The following is a 20871-nucleotide window of genomic DNA, read 5'->3' as shown; positions in this document are numbered from 1 at the left end:
ACCCATTTCCAGCTAGAATGCGGATTCACAACAAAAACAATGTCTAGACTGCATTGATGATTAATTTATTGTTATCCTCATTGAAAAAGATGGTGCTTTTCTCTAAAAAACAAGGCCATTTTAGCTTTTTTTGGCTGACAAAAAAGTGTTTTGTTCGCAGTTTAATGGCTTTACTCCCAAAGTGTTTTTTTTTTTTTGTCTGGTAGCTATAAGAGAATGTTCCTTTCTTTGATTGTACTTTTGGGACAGCACATTTCTTTGCAATGGCGTGTCTGGTATTGTAATTATTTGGAGCATTATTGAATGACAGATTATTCAATTGTATTTGAGGACCCTTAGTTATTATGTTTTTAGCAATAATAACAGGGAATAGAGTGTTCTATCCTGCACTGATAACCAATTCAGTTTATGAAGGATGACTTTAGCGCTGGTTTCATAGTCACAGCCTAAAATCATACAAGCCGCTCGATTCTATAGCCTCTTTAAGGACTTCTTTTAAAGCATTGGACCAAACTGTTGGGCAGTAGTCCACATATGAAAGGGATGTACGATGTAAGAAAGAAAAACAACAAGATACTAATTTACTATTTTGAATATTGTGGCTCAATTTTAAACCGCTATTTGAAACCTAGATACAAGAAAGGTTTGCTTAATCTTCGGTTGTGGGTGACGGAGGCGAGCATAAGAATCTTCAAACTTTACACTCTGGCTCGAGGAGGATCAAACACAAAAGCGTTTTCATTTTATTGAGCTGAGATTACTATGCCTTTTGTTTGTCCTGTCGTTGCAGGGCCATTATTGCGTGGGCCATGTTTCCGTGCGGGCGTGATAAGCCTAATCCGTCATGATGCAACTCCTTTGTGTCTCAGTGTCCGTGGATTCGATTAGGGGCTTATTATGGGGGGACTTAAACAGGCGGGACATGTGGGCCGGCCTCAGTCACCTGCTGTTTTTAAGGACAGCAGATGCCCCTTACCAGAATAGTGGGCCGAGTTATGTCCCTCCAAATGACCAGGCTATTGCTGCCTGTCATCAGCACTCGTCATCTGCCCTGGCTTTGTTTATAATTCCTTTAAATTTGAACAAAATGCTGGTTCGGAGAGATTTTTGAGATTTGATGGATCGATGTGCAATTAGCACATTTTCTTTGATACTCAAGTGCAATATTCTCTTGCTAGTGCTTCCAAACTTGGCTACAATAAAATGCAAGTTATATTGTCACTTTCTGCAAAGGAGAAAACTGTTGAAATCACTTTTTTTCTTCCAAGGTTTTTTGGCAGCCACTCTTTTCCCAAAGTAACCGTATTTTGTTTGAATGGTATTGAGGTGTGATGGTTCTAGCAGTGCTAAGTTTTCCCTCTTTTTCTAGTTGCCACAGGCACAGAACTTGTACCCAAAAAAAGAAGCTCAGTAATTTGGGCTTGCTGACCCAGTAAAATTGAATTAGGATTAGGAGCTGTATGGAGCGAGGTCGCGGTTGTAACAGACCGGGGGCAGGCTGAGGTAACTTCCTCCCGAATGGGGAGTAGTGATGTCATTTGTTTAGGTGTCTCGCTCCTGTCGCCGCTCTCTGTCCCTGAGGGGTGAGGCTGCAGTGAGTGGGACATGCAGCTCACCTCGAGGGTCCCGAGAGGCCAGGCAGTTACTATGGGCCTCTGTGCATGCCCCGCCACACATTAACCATCGGGGGGCAGCGCAGGCGGCGTGGCCACTGGGGAGGACTCTAATGAGATAATGCAAGGAGCTCCTACTGTTGCTGTCACCCGCATGTGCACAGTGTAAATCAGTGGCTCCCAAATGGTGGGTCTGTCTGCGCCAAAGAAAGAGAATTGTTTTTTCTTAAAGTATATCATATTGTGCATAAGAAACTTCAGCTTTGTCATTTCACATTTTATTATTTAAGTGAATCTGTGTACAGAAAGGGCCCTTAATGCCTTGTCTTTAGGGATCTTGCTGGCTTGTGTGGAGTGCCCCCCGCTGGCTGCAGGGGAATTATGCATGAGAAAACAAGACGCCACCATTTTTTGCTAACGGCATGCTAACAACTTAATAGTGCTGTGATAAACGGTTGACGGTTGGTAGAGCGGGTCGTCTCGTCAGCGGATGGTTGTGTGTTCGAATCCCAGGTCCTGCAAATGCACACTGTTGTTGTGTCCTTGGGCAAGACACTTCACCCGAGTTGCCTCCAGTGTCTGCGTGCATTGGTGTATGAATGAGAGAGTGAATGGATGACTGGTTCCTTACTGTAAAGCGCTTTGGGCCTGATAAATGTAGAAAATAACTATATAAGTTGAGTCGATTTACCATTTACCATATAAATGCAGTTTGAGTCCAGAACGGGTCAGGTGATGATTTAAATATGTTGTGGACACCTCCTCGTTACATCTATTACGCGGTAAAAACCCAGGAGATACTGATAGGAGCGCTTTAGTGATAGATGAAGAAATTACCAAGCCTAAAAAGGATTACTCACAACTGTATGACTGAAGCAGAATATACTGCAGGTTTGTTTTTGATGAACTATAAAAAAAAATGTACAAGATCCCCCCTTTGTTCTGCCCAATCCCATCAGGCCTCAGAAGCTAAGCAGGAACTGGTCGGTGCTTGGATGGGAGACCATTTGGGAACTTCAGGAAGCCTGGGTGAATGTAGTGTGTGAGTGAATGGTTGGTGGTTGGCCGATGGTGCTGACTGGTAGCCTCTCTTCTGTCAGCTACAATTGTAGCTTGACACCACCGAGTATGGAGTGAATGAATAATGCAATGTAAAGCGTCTTTGAGTGTCCAGAAAAGAGCCTTATACTGTAAAACCAATACATTATTATTATTACTAACTGCATTGGTTTCTTCTAACTCCATAATTGCAATAGGAGCTGTCAATGATGCGGGAAAAAGAAATAACTCTCTCTAGGGTTAGATCACAGCACGTATACAGGTCAAGTTATCTGCGTCAGAAAGATGGATAATGGGTTTACACAGTTTGCTGTATCTCTTCTCGCTTTCTCCCTGTATAGACCTGTCCACAGATCTAATCGCTATTGCAATTTGTGCAGCCATATGACTGACAAAACTGCCTCAGCTGACAAACAATCACCTTTACCGTAAATCACGTAAATTCAGTGGTTCTATAGCAATGAATACGGGAATTTATGAACGTTTATCCCCGTACGCTCATTCCTCTCGTGCAGGGATCCCTGGCTCTGTGCTTTTACAGCTGTGGTCTGACCCTCAGCTGGCTACTTTGTGTCTTACAGAAGGCAGGGGTGTCGAGGGGAAAGCAAATGAAACAGGATACTTCGGTCTCCGGGCACACAGTCCGCAGAATGAAAAGAGGAGGGGGAACGAAAAAAAAAAAAAAAGGCACTTATTCTGTGACCTTGAATGGGCCCGAGTGCGGAGAGAGGCCGATGGGGAACATTATGCTGCTTTGGAGTGTAATCACAGGTGGAAGGCTCTGTTCTGGGCGCCCGTGGGGAGGGCGAAGACACTGTGTAACGGCAATAGTGTCTCGCGAAAACAAAAGATGCTTACTTTTGTCGCGGTTCGTCACAGTGCTGTCTGTCTTTTCTTAGGCGTTTTAGATTTAAAAAGCATTAAATATCAACGCCGAGGTACACAAAGGAATGTTTCTCCCGGCTATCACTTCGCAGAACAAGCGCTATGCCCATGTGTTCTCCCTACACATCAACATTTCTCTCCAGTTTCCGTGTGCGGTTTCACCTTACCTCCGTTCCTCCACAATGACTGTAATGCTTATACGCCTGACATCACTAACACATAGATAACATGTTTACTACAGTCGCTGCGGGTGCCTTTATGAATCTCACCGTGGATTCCCAGGTTTTTTTCCCCCAAAGCCGCTCGTGTTGTCTTGTTGTTTTGGGGATGGTGTTGGAACAAAGAGCGGTGGAGTGCGCGTGATGAGAGTGGTCGAGTAAACTAGAGCGAGCGAGCGCCTCAGCAGGAAGGATTTGTTTGGCTTTGCTCTTTATTATGAGACAAATATTGGAATAAATCCTCCGTCCACTGTGAGGCTGCAGTGAGAAGACTATAGAGCTGAAGGCGCTGCTCTCCCATCACGTCCTGTCTCCTTATGTCAACACCACAGCGCATCAAGAGGGGATTTGGGTATCTCCGTAGTACACCGCAAATACTTAGGAGAAAACATGAGATGGAAACTGTACATTTTAAACAGTCAGTTTTGATTCCAAGTCTTGCAAGCTTTCCTAACACCGAACGTCAAATCTTCACCGGGATCATAATGACACGAGGACTAGTCACTTCAGCACCAGCGGATCGATCCCTCACTACAGCACACTATGAAGGATATATAGTTGACGTAGCCCCATTTGTCTTGTAAGACTTGAGCCTCTGTGCGAGAAATATGGGCTGCACCGTGTTACCGCTCCTGCCATAAGCTCTGAGGAGATATGAGCTTTTGAAGAACGGTATTGATGGTGCTTGTCAGTCTATGGGCTCAAGTGTGTGGAACTTTTTTTTTTTTTTTTACACCTCTTAAAGATGACACTTAGACGCTAAAAGAAAAGCCTGTTTACATCACTGGCCTTCAGGGAAAACTCAGCTGCTCAAACACGATGCGCCTGTGTGTGTTCATTAAGGTTAGTTTATGCGTCTGTGACCGGAAGATTGCACCAACTAGCGAAAGACATTTGTTAGAGAAGTAGACTCTTGCTCTCGATGTTTTCCTAATACACTGGAACCTTAAACACCTTCAATTAGATAATCGCTTGAATTAAGGTACTGTATGTTGAGTTTGAGCCCATATGAACTAATCGAAGATAAGATAAAAATGCTGATGCCAATGGAACAAGCATGGATCCCACTTGAAATCAGACAAATTCACTTTTACATTTAAAAAAACACAGTTCAAATTATACAAAATAAACTGAATTAAGAAAAAAAATGCTTGTTCCATTGGCAATAAGTTTTATCTTATCTCAAACTAGACCAAATTTACTCAAACTGTAGTTGTGATTTCTTAATTCAAGTAAATGTATCATTGTGTCATTTCGTCCTTAAAATGACTAGATTATGTAACTGTCTCAGATGGGGACCTTGTATACTGTAGATTATATGGAGTAAATGCTAAACACATAGACAGACATTTTTCTTACTCACAAGTACCACTATCTCTCTGTATTCACCCAACCACTTTCTAGATACAGACGGCATGTTTGGAATTTCCCATAAATTATATATACAGGTTTGAAGCAGCTAGAGGGGAAAACAAAGATAGAAAAACTGAACTTTCTCTCATTTATCCACTACATCTTCAACAAATGCTGAATTATGAATATATTTTTCTACTAAACAAAAAGACATAGAGAGGAGCAAAGTGCTTCAACAGCCTATAAATACTTAAAAAATGGACAATGCTAAACCAGGAAGCTAGTGAAGCTGTTAGCTTCATGCTAGGCTAGCTAATGAGTGCTGTTTATGATTGTGATACTAGATTATGTAGTGAAAAAAACATCCATATCGACCCGATTTTGGATTTTTCTAATTGGTGTGTGATATGTTTATAGTCCGCTAGAAAATGGCTAAAAATAGTGAAAAATTGCAACTCTTGGCCACGCCCGGTTTGGCCACACCCCTTTGTATAATACGTCGCCGTATGCATGTATTGCAAATTCAGTATATTTACCACAACAGATTGCCTGCGTCCAGCAATGCAGGCCTAAAGAATGTTCTGATAACATCTGAACATCCAACAAAGTTTTCTTGAAATACCTCCTATTTCACATACTTTATGCAGTCGGAGTGAAGTCCAGAGAAGAAAATGTGATGGAAGAATAAGTATTCTTGAGACGACATTTCAAAGCAGGCTTTTGTTTTAAAAGTTGAGTTTTGACAGTTGTAGTCTTTGTGTTCTTTGTAATTGCGTGGTCTCTCGGGCGGGATGGGTGTGGAGCTGGGGATAACGGGATAGGAGTGGCGGGACAAAAATAGGTCAAAATGAACTGAATCTGTCATAAACTTTAACAGTTGTAACAACAAGCAAACGCAACAACAGAGCCGCCCGAAACCTACACTTGTAATAAACGCGTTTGGAAAGAAGGAGAAAGCCGTGATCCTTCTGTAACATGCACTATTATTAAGAAACCACTTTCTAAACCTGTTTGATGAATAATTTAAGATGACAGAGGGGCATCATACATAATACATTTTAGCCAGTGAGCCATGTAAACCTTGCCCTTGTTCGGCGCTCGATGTCTAGATCTGGGTTTTAAATGCTGAACTTTTGCCTCTTTGCTCTCTCTCATTCATCGTTGGCACCAGCCTGAACCAGCAGCCCAGTGCACAGATGCTATCACACCCTTTGGCACTGCACTCTGGGTGGGAACAAACCAACCGCGAGCTCCTGGCACATCCACCACAGCTCTCTGAAAATCCTATTGTTTTTGCGCAATGAAAGAAGAATTTGTTGTCAGATAAAGCGATTGCGATTTTAGATTTCGCTGCAGTGAAGTGGGGACGTGTCTTCTATCCTGCACTCATATCCTGTTTGGAGCTCGGAGGCTTCGGCTTGATGTTTTTGGCGAGAGATATTGGTTTGAGCCACGGAGGTTATTAGTGCACTCACAGGATGACAATGGAAATGAAATATGGAGCGGCACCTGGTGCGAGTGCGGGCCCCGGGAAAAAAACTCAATATAGAGAAGATAAATGGTCATGTTTGGTCACCTGTCGAAAGCCGGACTGATACGACAGTGCAATTAAGAAAAGCACAGTCATATCAACGCGGATCCCAGTTTAAGGTGACAGATTTTTATTGCGATATTGGGTAAAGCCCATAGAGCAGTAGAGCAATTAAATGTCTGTTTGTTTGTTTTTTACTTTATTTGTGTCGCCAATACTACTATTTCAAATCCCCATGTTGTGTAGGTTTCCTCCAGGTGCTCCGGTTTCCCCTAAAAATGAGCTGAGTGAAGATGGCCCCCCATTTAATTTAAAGGAACAGGCCACAGTTTTTACATACTGTGATATGTTCTTACCTGAGCTTAGACGAGTTGATGCGTACCTGTCTGGTCTTTGTGCCTGTGGAGGATCATGGTAGACCAGACAGGTACGCATCAACTCGATGCCCAAAAGGCTCGGAAGTCTGTAATCTTAAAAAACTGAACCAGCACAAAACAGAACAGACGTCGCATAAATGGTCGACACAATTTTTAGCCGTTGAGGAGCTTTATAAGGGGCAGGGTGACCTCAGATCTGACCAATAAAACAATCATTAAAGAGACTAGATGCAAGTTGAAAGTTTTAGGCTCACTACTGCCACCTCAGGTCTTATGCGTAGCTGCAGTCTCTATATTAATCTGAGCTCATTCTACACATTAGGACATGGCTGGAACATATAGGGGGAGGAAAATACATCATTTTGACTTTTTAAACTCTGTATAGTCCCTTTAATATCTCAAAAATTATAACGGCACAAACATAGGACAAACAATGGACATATTTTTGGCATAAAGTTGAGTATGATGAGGGGCCAGGTAAACATAGGTCTAAAAATGTAGTTTTGGATTTGAACGGGAGAGTTGACAGCTACGGAACCTCGCGACAACTGCCACTCAGGCTTCTGCAGGTGGCCGTTCTCGCGAGGCTCTTGACAGAGTTCAGTTCGGAGGGGCAGAGGAGTGTTTTTTTTAATATATATTTTGTAATAATACGGGGAACTTGACAGCTATGCTTTACGTCAAGGAACCACTCACCCATTTCCATTGTCTTTCCTACACCAGTGTCGCTGGAGGTAAGGTCGGTAAAGTGTCTTACCCAAGTACACAACAACAGTGTGCTCCTGAGGGATTTGAACCGCCAAGACGACTCGCTCTGTGCCACTGTCACTCCAAATAAGGTGAAGTCAAATACAAAAAAATGGCAGATACTTCTCATGAAGTACGACACCTGCAAAATTCACAAAAGTTCTGAAATCTGAAGTCTTTTTAAACTCCACTTCTATTCACCCTTTATAGTGATTTTACTTGCAGCAGATGGAGGTCACAGCTAAATAATATCAACTTGTACATTGTGACCTGTGAGTAATTTGCTACACTTTGCAAAGGTTAAAATGTCAGGGCTAAATTGATTTTTCTTTTGGGCGGGGACAAAGATGCGAAAGAGCGACTGACCGTTTCCGCCGTTTGTTGCGTGGGTCGAGTTGGAGTAGGAGGAGGAGTAGTAGGCGCACTTTGGGGCCACTTACTGCTTTAAATGGAGCCCTGACCTTGTCCAGATGTCCGGCTTGACAAATACCCGTTAAGTGTTAGCTTGTGTGGCCAGGTTTTTTTTTCGGAGAGTGCTTGTCGCTAATGGGCACTGGCAGGCATTTTGTTGGGCTTTATTGCCACATGCCTCTTCCAATCGCGCCGCTGATTAGAGCGACCGTTGCGCACATTTCGTCCAAGAAAGCAGACCCTATCATAGTCAATCTGGCGGCGGCTCAAAGAGAGGTTCTTTGCATGTGATTAGAATCTCAGAGTCGTGTTTCCATCAAAGGGGAAAGGGAAGTGACGGTTACACGGTCGTCTTGTCTTTCATTCGGCTCATCAAGAGGCTGTCAGCTCAAACAATATTAAATTTGGGGCCGGGCAATTAAAAGACTAAAGCTGTCACAATGGGGCGTGATAGGCAAAGCTCAGACCGAGGGGGGCAGGACGCAGCTGTGTACATAAGCACTACAGAGCAGATGATGGAGGGATAATGCTATGGTTTCTTCTATACTTCTACTAGTAAAGTACAAATGATTCTACTTTATGAGTGACCATTGACTTTCAAGGCGAGACACTGCAGGCGAATAGGGGAATTTTTTTTTTTTTTTAAACATCAATTTGAAACTTTTGCTGTTGTTCTGCTGCTGATATCAACATGAGAAAAAATTTACAGACGACCATGGTCATGTTTGAAGCAGTTGAGGGGCAAACAAAGAGAGAAAAATCTAAAGATAGTTCCTACCCAATAAAGATTCAAAGACATGGAGAGGAGCAAAAAGCCCATAATTACATAAATAATGGAGAATGCTAACATAATGCTCCATGTTAGCATCATGCTACATGCTAGCGCTAGCTATGACTGCTGTTTTTTCGCTTCTACTGAACAATCTGCCGTGAAAAAGCATCCATATGGACCCGATTTGGACTTGAGTTTATTTAAATGTGATAAATAAGTTTATATTCCGAGGAAAACGGCTAAAAAGGGTTTCCCCAAAATATACTTCCTTCCCCCTCGACAAGGCCACGCCCCCTTGTATGACGCAATGCCGTCTATTGCAACTTTTCTGTCAATTTATGTTTTCGTACAAAAATAACATTTATGCATAAAAATTGCCAAAATTGCCTGTTTTTAACAACTAAATCTGAATAATGGAGAGAGCCAGGTTTAAATGTATGATTTTATTAGTGGTAAAATCTGGAATTAGATATTAAAACTTCCCTTTTCCAAAACCTTCAGAATATTATTAATATATTATATTAATACTTTAAAGTTTGGAGTCTGTATGAGCTATTTATGTGAAGATATTGTCAAAAATATGACAAAAATACATTTTGAGAAAGTGGCACTTGAAATTACAAATTCAGTCATTGAAAAGTCACTGAAGATACATTGAATCAGTGCAGTAAATTTTGTTTTGTTTTTGTTTCTAGGTGAAAGTGTATGAGACTAAATGGGTCAGAAACCTGAAAATTAAAAATAAATAAATAATAGGTTTTGCCTGCAGTGTCGCTCCTTAATTACTATATCTGCCAGCAACTTTATTATGTATATATTAGAGCCCCATATCAATCAATATCCTTCACAGAATGCAACCAAAACTTGTCCTTTCATCACTTTCAACATCTAAGATCCCATTGTTACTTGTGGTGCTGTTCACCGTCAATAAAGCTCCCTCTGATTCTAATTTGGATGTCTCCCACTGTTAGTGCTTACAGTAAATGCCTGTTTGCCGTCATTGTTTATTGACCTGCTTTTCCCTTGTCCAAGAAAGCCCATCACTTCTATAGATATCCCCATCTTCCCACACGCGCCATTAGCCGTGCCGGTATAAACTGTTAGTCACTGCTGCTTCCCTTGGCGCTGGCTTCAGTCCGCACATAACCACTTTGTATTTTGCAGGTGTTCCTTTAATTTTCCTATTTTTCTAGCTTTTTTTTCTCTCTCTCTCTCTCTCTTTCCCCTCACGCTTTTTTCCCTCCCTCCTCCCCTAGTCCTCCTTTCATGTTTGTGTTTTTCGCGTAGCCTCGCCGGAGTGCTGGCCGCGCTGTTCTCCTGGACGGATTCGATGGAAATCTGAGGTTTGGAGGACTTGCTTGTTTAGGAAAAAATCGCGATATCCAACTGAGTGCCGCGTTGTCACAAAAATCCCCCCCGCCTCCCCTCCCTGCTCGCCTGCCTGAATGTCTCTGTGTGTGCTCTCGCAGTAGCTGTTCCTGGTCCGTATTTCAATTTTTCCGAGCGGGCCTTTAAAGTGATTTGACGGCTGTTTTAAAGCCTTGCTGGTTCAGTCCCAGGTGGAGGCGCTCACTCAAGGGTTAAGCGATTTACCAGGCGCAAACCGAGCGCACACTCGCAGATTTACATGAGTTGGCCTCGGCTGTGAGGTTTCATATTAAGTCCAAATTCGCTTTCCAGCAGATTTAATTAAACTAACTGGATTTCCAAAAGCCTGCCGTCCAATATAAAGCTTTTATTCTTTTACATAACAACAGTGAGAAGAGGCTTTTGTAGCTCTTTGAGTGCTCTGTTCCCTTTAGAAAAGCAAAAGTCGATAGCAGTAGTTTGTCAGTGTTGCAGTCAGCCCCAGCAAACTAAAGGATTTTTATTTTTTTGCGCTTTCCAGACACTTTCTTAAGTTGATAAACATGTTAGAGTTTCCTGTGTTGTTCCGATCAAGTGCTTAAGGTGAGATTGCCTCTGAATGTGGGCTCTAATGGAACCGGATTTGAAAGTTACAGTGGCAGTAAAAGGGGTGATAAACAATAGGAGGTTTGGTACCTGGAGATATTTCTGCCGTAACATGCTGAATGCTTTTCACTTTAGACACGTGACTTCAACAATTTTAATTTGAGCTGACGATTATGATTGTGAATCAATGTTGCGTATTCTCTGGTTACTTCTTACTCATGCGGAATAGGCTTTCCAGAAAACATTACATTCTTTTCCATAAAGAGAGAGATTATAATTTGGAAAAGGGACTATACAGAGTTTAAAATGTTAAAACTAAGTATTTTATCCCCCTACATGTTCCAGTAATGTCCTGAAGTGTAGAATGAGCCCAGACCTGTTCACCACAACTGCCTCTAAAAGCCTGCACTGTCCCTCAAAAAGTTGTTACTTCAGGTACGAATTGCGGTCATGCACGAGCTTAATATAGAAGCTGCAGTTACGCGTAAGACCTGAGGTGGCAGTAGTGAGCTTAAAATGACCAACTTGCATCTAGTCTCTTTAACTGTGAATGTGTAAATGTAAATGTGTAAATTTAACTTCTTAACCCCCACCTGAATTTTCTCCAGTTTGGCATTACCCGAATCTCAACCAAAAAAAAAAAAGCATCAAAATAGCAACGAAAACCAGGATGAATACATAACAAAAATGTGATAAAGAAAACATGACAAAAACACGACAAAAAAAGCGATGAAAAAGCAACTAAAGTCACAGAAGAGTGATCAAAAACAGGTGACAAAAACGCAACAAAGACGCAGCAATAAAGGTGCCAGAAAAGCAACATAAAAGTGACCAAACAGCGACAAAAATCCGACAGAAACGAGGCGAAACCATGTCCAAAAAGGAACAACAACAAAAACGAGGTGACAAAAAAGTGACAAAAACGCGGTGACATAAAAGTTACGATCAGTTTTGTTGGCCTTCGCTTTCAAATGAGGCATTACACTGTTGCTCCCCAGTCCAGAAGCTTTTAGATTTGGGTGCTTTGGGTGAAGGGCACTTGCAATGAAACTAGTTTTGTTCTCCTTTAATATGCTGTAAACACAGATATTTGTGGGGAAAGCACCTTGCATCTAATTGTAAAGTATTTATATAATTTCATTAACTTGTAGACGGTGTCCATGACCCTGAAAAGTGACACTGCAAGTGAAATGTGTCCGTAAATTCATCCCTGTGAAGAATTGGGATGCTACAAATATCCTAGGAAAGTTATGAGTTTGGACCACAACTGGATGGATGGATGGATTGATGGATGGATGGATGGATGGATGGATGGATGATGGATGGATGGATGGATGGATGGATGGATGGATGGATGGATGGATGGATGGATGGATGGATGGATGGATGGATGGATGGATGGATGGATGGATGGATGGATGGATGGATGGATAGATAGATAGATAGATAGATAGATAGATAGATAGATAGATAGATAGCACCTGCAGACGCCACGTGGAGCCCAGGCTTCAATCGCTCAAGACCGACTATGAACAACATCGGGGCTATTTTGTGATGTCGTTTCTTAACAACACTGCAGTTTAAACTTTATTCCTTTACGTGCGTGTTAGCTTTCCTTCCTTTTAGATCAATAAAGCCTGTTTCACATCGCAGCGTTCCCGGTCGATATCACGCGTTGTCACACAGCGCCGCGGTGTATATTGCTGACTTTTCCACTGACCAGTTTATTGACCCCCGTGTATGAACTCTGCTGTTTTTGTGAGTTTTTTTTTTTTTCTCTGCGTTTCTGCGTGGATGTGACACTGGCCGTGCGTTCGTTGGTGACTGGCCTGGGGCGCTCTCATTGTGATTACTGAGCCATTGATGTTGACACCAGTCCTGGCCCATAAAGTCACACTCTCTGACACTTTGTTATATGAGCTGCAGTGTGAAGCCTTTACGCCTCCGGGTGCAGGTGGGTGTCACTGCAGAGGCATTTTGAAGTGTCGGGGGGGACATTGTTCATAATTAAGGGGCACAAGATCACGAGGCAGTACATCTTTGGACACATTTGTAAACTGAGAACAATTGTGTCCAAATATGATCTTGAAATGATTATTCACGCCTTTTAGACTACTGTAAACGGGTTATTTTCTTGTCTGGTCTTCAGCAGGAACAAAACTCCGCAGCAAGGTTACTGACTCACCAACACAAGGGCTCATAATATTACTCCGATTCTAAAAGCCCTTCACTGGCTCCCAGTCACTTTTCGTTTCCATTTTGAAAATGATGCTGACGTTCAGACCCTTGCATGGTCTGACACCCTCCTATACCCCCCTTCCCAAGGGGATCATGATTGGACGATCACGGCCTGAAATCGGCGATTGGTAAAATGCGCCGATCTGAAGGGCCAATCAAACATGGATTTCCCATACTTTCTTTCAATAGATATTCCAGTGAAAACTCTGAAGTAGCGCCGCTCTAAAATGAGTTTTAAATGTAATTCGTGGCTACACAACAGCTCTGGATGTGCTGCTCTAAGTGCTGAGTGTATCCCTCTGCACCTGACGGCTCTACTCGTTTCCAGACTGCCGTGTAACTTAACAAAACAACCACAGTGCTAACCCGAGCGAGCACTTAGACAAAGACATAATGAAGGTTCATGACCATGAAGTATCCGTGTATGGGACTTCTTCTTTGCGTCTACCGCATATATGCGCACCCGTAGGTAATACAAACGCAAGAAGATATAATCTCTAAACTGCTGTATGAAAATTATTGGAAACTATGACCAGAGGCTGGAGTTTGTGTCCTGTCTTATTTCGCTGAGCAAATGTACTCTTTCGTCCTGAAGTGTCAGTAAATGACTGCGAGTCGAAAGAGAAAGTAAAACATGCCTGTGTTTGGCACCTCATGTGGCTGTCTCCTTGTGCAAGTTTTCTTCTCTTTCTTTATATTGTCCAAAGTTACAGCCCAAAACCAAAATGCTGCTCCTAATCCCCTGTGTTGTGGCTGAGTGCTCCACATGGCCTCTCCTGATCATCCATAACGCGCATCTGAAGCAACTATAACTCGCAACTCAGACAGGGATTTCATTGGCCGAAATAACACGCACTGTAAAAAATAATAAAATAAATAAATATTTCTGTTCATTTTGTGAAGCACTTAATGACTTCTCTGTCTGTGAAAGGTGCTATAAATAAAATCGACTTACTCACTTACTCGCTTACTTGCTGCTAACTTGCTCACTTACTTACTTACTTACTTACTTACTTACTTTCTTACTTACTTACTTACTTACTTACTTACTTACTTACTTACTTACTTACTTACTTACTTACTTACTTACTTACTTACTTTCTTACTTACTTACTTACTTACTTACTTACTTACTTACTTACTTACTTACTTACTTACTTACTTAATTACTTACTTGCTTACTTTCTTGCTCACTTATTCACTTACTGACTTACTTGTTCACTTACTACTTACTTGCTTAATTGCTTAATTACTCACTTATTTACTTGCTTGCTCACTCACTCATTGTGTTGACCCCAAGCCTACATGTGCTTGTATTCGAAAGAGCATCCGTTCACTTGCTTACTCACTCACTTACTTACTGACTTACTTGTTCACCAGCTTACTTACTTGTTCACTTACTTACATATTTACTTACTTACTTACTTACTTACTTAGTTGCTCACTTGCTTACTTACTTACTTACTTGCTCACTCATTGTGTTGACCCCAAGCCTACATGTGGTTGTATTCGAAAGACCATCTGATGCAAACATATGCCAAACTAACACAAATCCCATTACAACCGGGAAACAAAACATCGACATATCAACCATACATAAACAGACTAGAGCAGCCATTCCCCCCTATAAATGCTATAAATGCACCCCTGGACACCCCTTTCATTCTGAGCTCAGTCCTGTCTCAGTTCTATAATGTTATATTAAGTTCAGTAATTGCTCTCATCTTTGTGCTGGGTCTTTTTTTTTTGGTGATATTTTTAAGGCCATTAGAATTTTACTTTCAAAACATGTTTTTCTTTGAAGGTTTTTTTTTACCTCTTTGTCCACAAAAATGACATATTTTTCAGCCATGTTTTATTACATATCATCCAGTGTGGTTGCATGTGTCCTGTCACTCATCTCTGTCTTTTGTTTTGCTTTCTCTCATAGCCCAATGTGACCTTCACCTGATTCGAGTGTCTCCGCTCAACATTCACGGCCGACGTAAGCGACAAAAGAAGAGGAACGGAAAATCCAGATAGAGAGATTAAGAAGAAATCACAGAGCGCCGCGAGGGTGGAGAAGAAATAAACAAGTAAGCAAGCAAAAAAAAATGCAACAACAAAGGGCGGGGAGAGAGAAAGATGTCTTTTAAAACGCTTACAAACAGCATGGGAATCACTGATAGAAATGGATTGAGAAAGAATGGACTAAAAGAGGGCTCTAAGGGGACCGAGGGAGAGCAGGACATGCGAAATTGGTGCTTGAACATAAAGCAAAAATTAAGAAAAATGTGTTGTTTAGAGGCAGGAATAGTTGTCATAGCAGAACGTGCAAATTGCCGGCGTTTTCAGGTGCTCGGAGAGAAATTATTCCACGGGGGAAGTGAAATAAGACGCAAGCACGAGGATGCACAAAGAAAACAACAGAAAGCCAGAAGAAAGCCAGAGATAGAGTATTGGATTCCGGAGCTTTTTGTTAAGGCGTATGATGAAGGCTTTAAGACTGTGACTGTGAGAGTGTTAGCGATGCTGCAGAGTTTAGCCTCGAGCTTGGCAAAACAACAGCAAACTGGATGAAGAAACACGCAGAAATAAGCGCTATAGGTGAATGTAAATTACTGCGAGCCTATTTGGGATTGTTTTATTGCAACAAACAAGAGCCAGGATGAAGGAGAAAAGCGGTGAAAGTGTGTATTGATTTAAAGGAAGGAGTCTGTTTTTTTTTTTTATTATATAGGCTTCAGAGGATAGAGACTTGCATGTAGCCCTAAGCTTCACGTTGGGCTGAAAACGTCACTCTCTAATTTGTTGAATCGACGCAGGGGTGCAAGGGTAAATGTCCTGTTGCGGAACAGGTCGTAGGTCGCTCGGAGCCCATGGTGAGGTTTGCGGAGTCACTGATGCTGGAGGAGAGGTGACAGGGAGACGCACATGCCCAAGGACACCCTGTCAAACAACGCGCCAGACAGTGCCAGAAATGTGACATCGACTTTCGCAGATTTTTGGGTGTTCTCCAGCCTGCCAAAGTGTAAAAAGTTTGGGACATATCAGAGCATTAAAAACAGAACGTAGATGGGTCTATTATTGTGTTCAGTCTGGTGGTATCCTGGTCTGGACGTGGCTAACAAACACTCAGTGCAGTTCATTCAGTACAATTTATGGTTATTTTAGATTCTTCACACGCTTTAGTTCTACCTGTAAGGTCATATATATGTTACCTCTGATGTAGATTAAATCAATGTCACCACTTCATCGTTTTAGAAAAAAAAAAACACTTATTGCAATATTCCTTTTCCATTTTAGAAGCAATGTTGAGTTTATTTGCACATTTTAAACACGCTCAGGAGCATTGACATTTAAGAGAAGACTGAAAGATGAACTGCTAAACTATTAAGCGTTACATTATGTCAGAGATGTTTGCATAGGCCTAAAGTACTACCAGTAGTAGTATTAACCGATTATGTACAGATAAGATCCTGTGGACATTGGAGATTATATTATCTTATTAACAATCCTTTGCCATTTGCTGAGCTTCACATTTACTCTTTGCATTGTTCAGGCTGTAGAATAAAGCTACAAGTGACACACTAATAAAATGCACATACGAAGCGGTGCTGGAAAATAAAAACGCCCCGAGGCCATTCTCCTCTGATCCTGCCGTCCACATTTCTGCAACACTATTGCAACGTGTTTTCACTAATAACTCCTATTCTCCGTGTTTATCTGAAGCCCTCGCGCTGCAGTGTTTATCTCAGCTCAGTTTATTGGATGTCAATCATAAATTGCTCTTGTGTCTGACAGGGCGCTATCTCCACACATCCAGGGAGGAGGAAGGGGGGGGGGAGAGGTTTGTGGGGAGCCTCTGAAAGTACCGGGACTTTATAGATTTGAAGGTTGTGAACGCAGCGGGATGGTTTGATCAGATACATGTGTACACTTTCCAATACATGAATGCAGGGAAATAGCAGCACATGGAAATGCGAGCAGGAGATTCAAGTCTGGGCTGAGAAGAAGAATCTTATCAAATGCTTTCGTGCTGGACAAATAAAGGACGTATTCTTAAATAAAAAGGAGTGTTTTCTTCCAATTAACATAAGGTATTGGTGCTTCACCTCTGCTACCAACATTGCAAACTGGTGTTCTGTCCTTGAGCAAGTCATTTCACCCTACACGGCACGGTAGCACAGCGGTTAGTGCTTGTGCTTCACAGCTAGAAGGTCCGGGTTTGATTCCCACCAAGGACGGGGCCTTTCTGTGTGGAGTTTGCATGTTCTCCCCGTGTCTGCGTAGGTTTCCTCCGGGTACTCCGGTTTCCCCTACCACTAAAAACATGTACAATAGGCCAGGATGTATGAGAGTGTGTTTGAGAGTGCGCATGGGGGACGACGGATGAAAATTAGCCTAAGGCTACAATCCGGTGTGGCTTGTTCATTAACTTGCACTGTCCCTACCAAATAAACCATAAATAAATAAATAAATAAATAACTGTTGGATTGCCGGTTACCGTAGACACAGATAGTCGCGACAGTCGTAGGGCAAATCTATCACCCAATAAAGCAGGGGTCTCCCGCATGTAGCTTGGGTGATAAGTAACTCTCCAAGTGTCAATCGTCAAAATCCAATTTCATGTCTTTAGCTAAACAAATCATGTATCCAGTCGCATTTATTGATGTGTCCTCTTGTGTACTAAATTGTCTTATGAACACTTTGGACACAATCTTCCAAACAATATAAAGAGGAAAGTAATGTAATTTTCTCTCTTGAAAATCATCTCGCCGACTGACTACCCAATCATCATAATGTCCAGTGTCCTCAAAGAATAGGTTTACGCAATTTTTATTCTATTATTATGCAACAATGAGTGTGAGTGTGTTTCCTGCTCTTAAGACTTGAGAATTAAGAGAAATGTTCACTATTAATTTCAACATATTTCACCAATTAAAACAATGAAAACTTTTGGCAGTGGTTGTTCTTGCCATGGCTGGCTGTCAGTCTTGCGTTTTGTTTGATTTCTACAAAGCTGCTCTGATCTCCCCCTCACGCAGCACGCTTCCTATACAGCTCCTGACAGATCCAACGTAATATGGACAATTACTCCATCACCGAATCATTCACATTGACTGATCTTGGAGACGGATACTGCAGCAAAGCAATCGCTATCGACTTCAACTCCTCAGCACTTATAGAGTTTTACAGCAGATTCACGCTGACTTGAACCCTTAGGCAAAACTTGAATGATGCAGCGTTCTAAAAATCCACCATTTTCGCGTTTGACTTTAGTGTAATTGGCCCGGACCGTCTTCTTTCCTTTGAGCTTATGCCGTTTATCTCATGGCGAAACATCCACCTCATTCAGAAATCTGCATGTTTTTTTCAAAGATTTCATATCATTATCCTTTTCCAGCCCTGAAAATGTGTCTACAGGCTGGGCAGTAGCTCAAAGGGTTTCCCCAAGGTATGGATTACAGTCTAAACAAATGTTAGCCTTGAACTAAGATGCAGACATACTACATTAATTCAAGAAAGCAATTATCCATCTGTTTCTATGAATGTTGGACATATCAACAAGAACTAATTAAAAGTTAATATAATCACCAGGAACGCAAACTTGTTTTTGTTTTTACCAGTTCTGTGTTCGAGTAAATGCAGCTTCAAAGTGCATTGTTTGTAAAATCTATCTAATGAACGTGCCAATATTGGCAATATTATATGTGCCTTCTTGGGATGAACTGTGAAGGGAACTACCTGCTCTGGAGAACTGAACTAATGCTGAGACCAAGTAAAAGCTAATTCATTATAAATGTATGAACTATAACCGGAATAATCCTCTTCCTCCTGAGAGAGGAGGTTTAAGCAGCTGGACCTCTGTTCTCTCCAACGCCGTCAACACTTTCCCTTCAAGGCCAAGCCAGGGAGCTAAACCAGATAAGGACTGAGCTCCTTGGCTCATATTTTACATAGCACTGACTTTCAGGATTGTAAACAACCACGCCTACCCCCTCCCTAACCAAATTCTGCACGTGACCTCGCGTACTGTGTCTTTCCCCTTGTCTTAATGTTTTATGTATGTGCTTTGCCTTACCTGATTGTAATTGTGCATATTTCACGCGGTATAGATAAACATTCCTTGCCTTGCCTTACTTTGCTGTGGCTTACCCAAGGAACCAAAACGCAGCAAGTTATGCTGCTTTTTACTGAACAATTTCTGGCCATTACACCCATTCAATCTCCCATTGAGCTCTTGAAACAATGGGCACAGGTGCGGCTCCTGCTCCCACACAATTCTCCATCCAACTCTTTCAACAAAAGTTTCTGATTCAATCGCGCCCCCGTTGTCCTTTCACGCGGGGGGATGTATTTCTCCGACAACAGTTTGGACACGGCTTGAACATAAAGCATGATTTAGTGTCTGTCTCGCTCTGATGAAGTGAATGTTCTCCGTCTTATTGCCACATTCCTCCACACAGCAGCAGCGGCTCTTGTCTCTCTGAATCGATTCTCCTTATCTTCCCGTAAACCTGGTTGTCCCCTCCCCTCCTCCCCCGTCGCTTTGCCCCACCCCTCACCCCCCCCCCCCTCTAGCTCCTATAGGAACCTCTACCTTGCCTCTCATTGCTATCGATCAGGCCGCTCGCTCAGCAAAGTAGAGTGCAGCCGGTGGTTAATGTATCCCCCGCGAAGAAGCTGAAAAGCGCTGCGAGCTAGTTCGCCGTATCGTCTTACCTTTATAATGGTTCCTATAAGGCTCTAATCGAGTCTGGGTTAGAGCATCAAAAGCGTCTCATGCACCTTTACCCCTTCAACAAATATGTGTCTGCCAGGTGGATTTTTCGCTGATGACTGTTGATTTTCGCTAAATGATCCCATCGCTGTCTTGGCATTTTTTCCCCCATGCATTTAGTCTCTTTCGGGAGACGTATTTGCTGAGTTTGCGCAAGTGTCATTAAAAAAAAAAAAAAAAGGGCCCGCTTTGCATTTTTCCCTGTAATGCACATTCATTCCTGGTATTGCGGCCGAGAGTAGCGCCACGCTTGGCTAAATTTAGACACAGGGAATTACCCACGTGCTTAAAGAAGCACCTTTTCTGAGTCACAGAGCACATTGAGGAGATAGGTGCCTTGCTCAAGGGCACAGCTCACTGTCACAAGGTCTTTAGAGGCTATTCACTGTTCGGGACTCTTTCCAAAAGCTTGAAAACATCATCAAGGCGAGATATTAAGTTCATCTTACAAGCCAAAGTCTCACTCTCACTTTGGTCTGTTGAGATTAGCATTACCTACATTTGATTTTGTGTAAGAAAATGTAACCTTTTAACCCCCACATAAACAGAGCACGTTTTCTCCATTTAGGCCTGACCCAAATCTAAAAGATTCTTGAAAAAAGCGTCAAAATGAAATCGAAAAAGTGACAAAAAACATTAACAAAGCAGCAACAGAATAGCGACAAAAACATGCCAGAATAGAAACAATAACACAACAAAAAGTGACGTAAAACACAACAAAAACACAAGAAAAAAGCGACACACAAAGAGACGAAAACACAACAAAAACTATTTTAAAATGTGACAATACCGCGGCAACGCCACAACAAAAGTTACAATCAGTTTTCTTTCAGATGAGACATTACACTGTTGCTCTCCAGTCATGAAGCTTTTAGATTTGGGTAAAGTCAAACTGGAGCGACTAGTCCTATTTTCTTGAATTATTGTTATTAAAGGTTGTGTTGTCTAGTA

At 42.0% G+C, this 20871-nt stretch overlaps 1 protein-coding gene across 3 annotated transcripts in view; it reads left to right on the top strand.

Moving 5' to 3' along the window:
- Window positions 1-20871, top strand: part of sema4c (sema domain, immunoglobulin domain (Ig), transmembrane domain (TM) and short cytoplasmic domain, (semaphorin) 4C) — a 159462-nt gene that overhangs the window by 34530 nt on the left and 104061 nt on the right. For 2 of the 3 annotated variants that reach the window (XM_079567376.1, XM_079567374.1), the window contains exon 2: window positions 15088-15232. The gene's annotated coding sequence lies outside the window, so the exon portion shown is untranslated. Of the gene's footprint in view, window positions 1-7754; window positions 7876-15087; window positions 15233-20871 lie in introns of those variants that run through there. The other variant, XM_079567375.1, reaches the window with a different exon arrangement.

The sequence above is a fragment of the Gobius niger genome (genome assembly GCF_951799975.1).
Source record: "Gobius niger genome assembly, chromosome: 1".
Lineage (NCBI taxonomy): Eukaryota > Metazoa > Chordata > Actinopteri > Gobiiformes > Gobiidae > Gobius > Gobius niger.
This window is presented reverse-complemented; position numbering and strand designations above follow the sequence as displayed.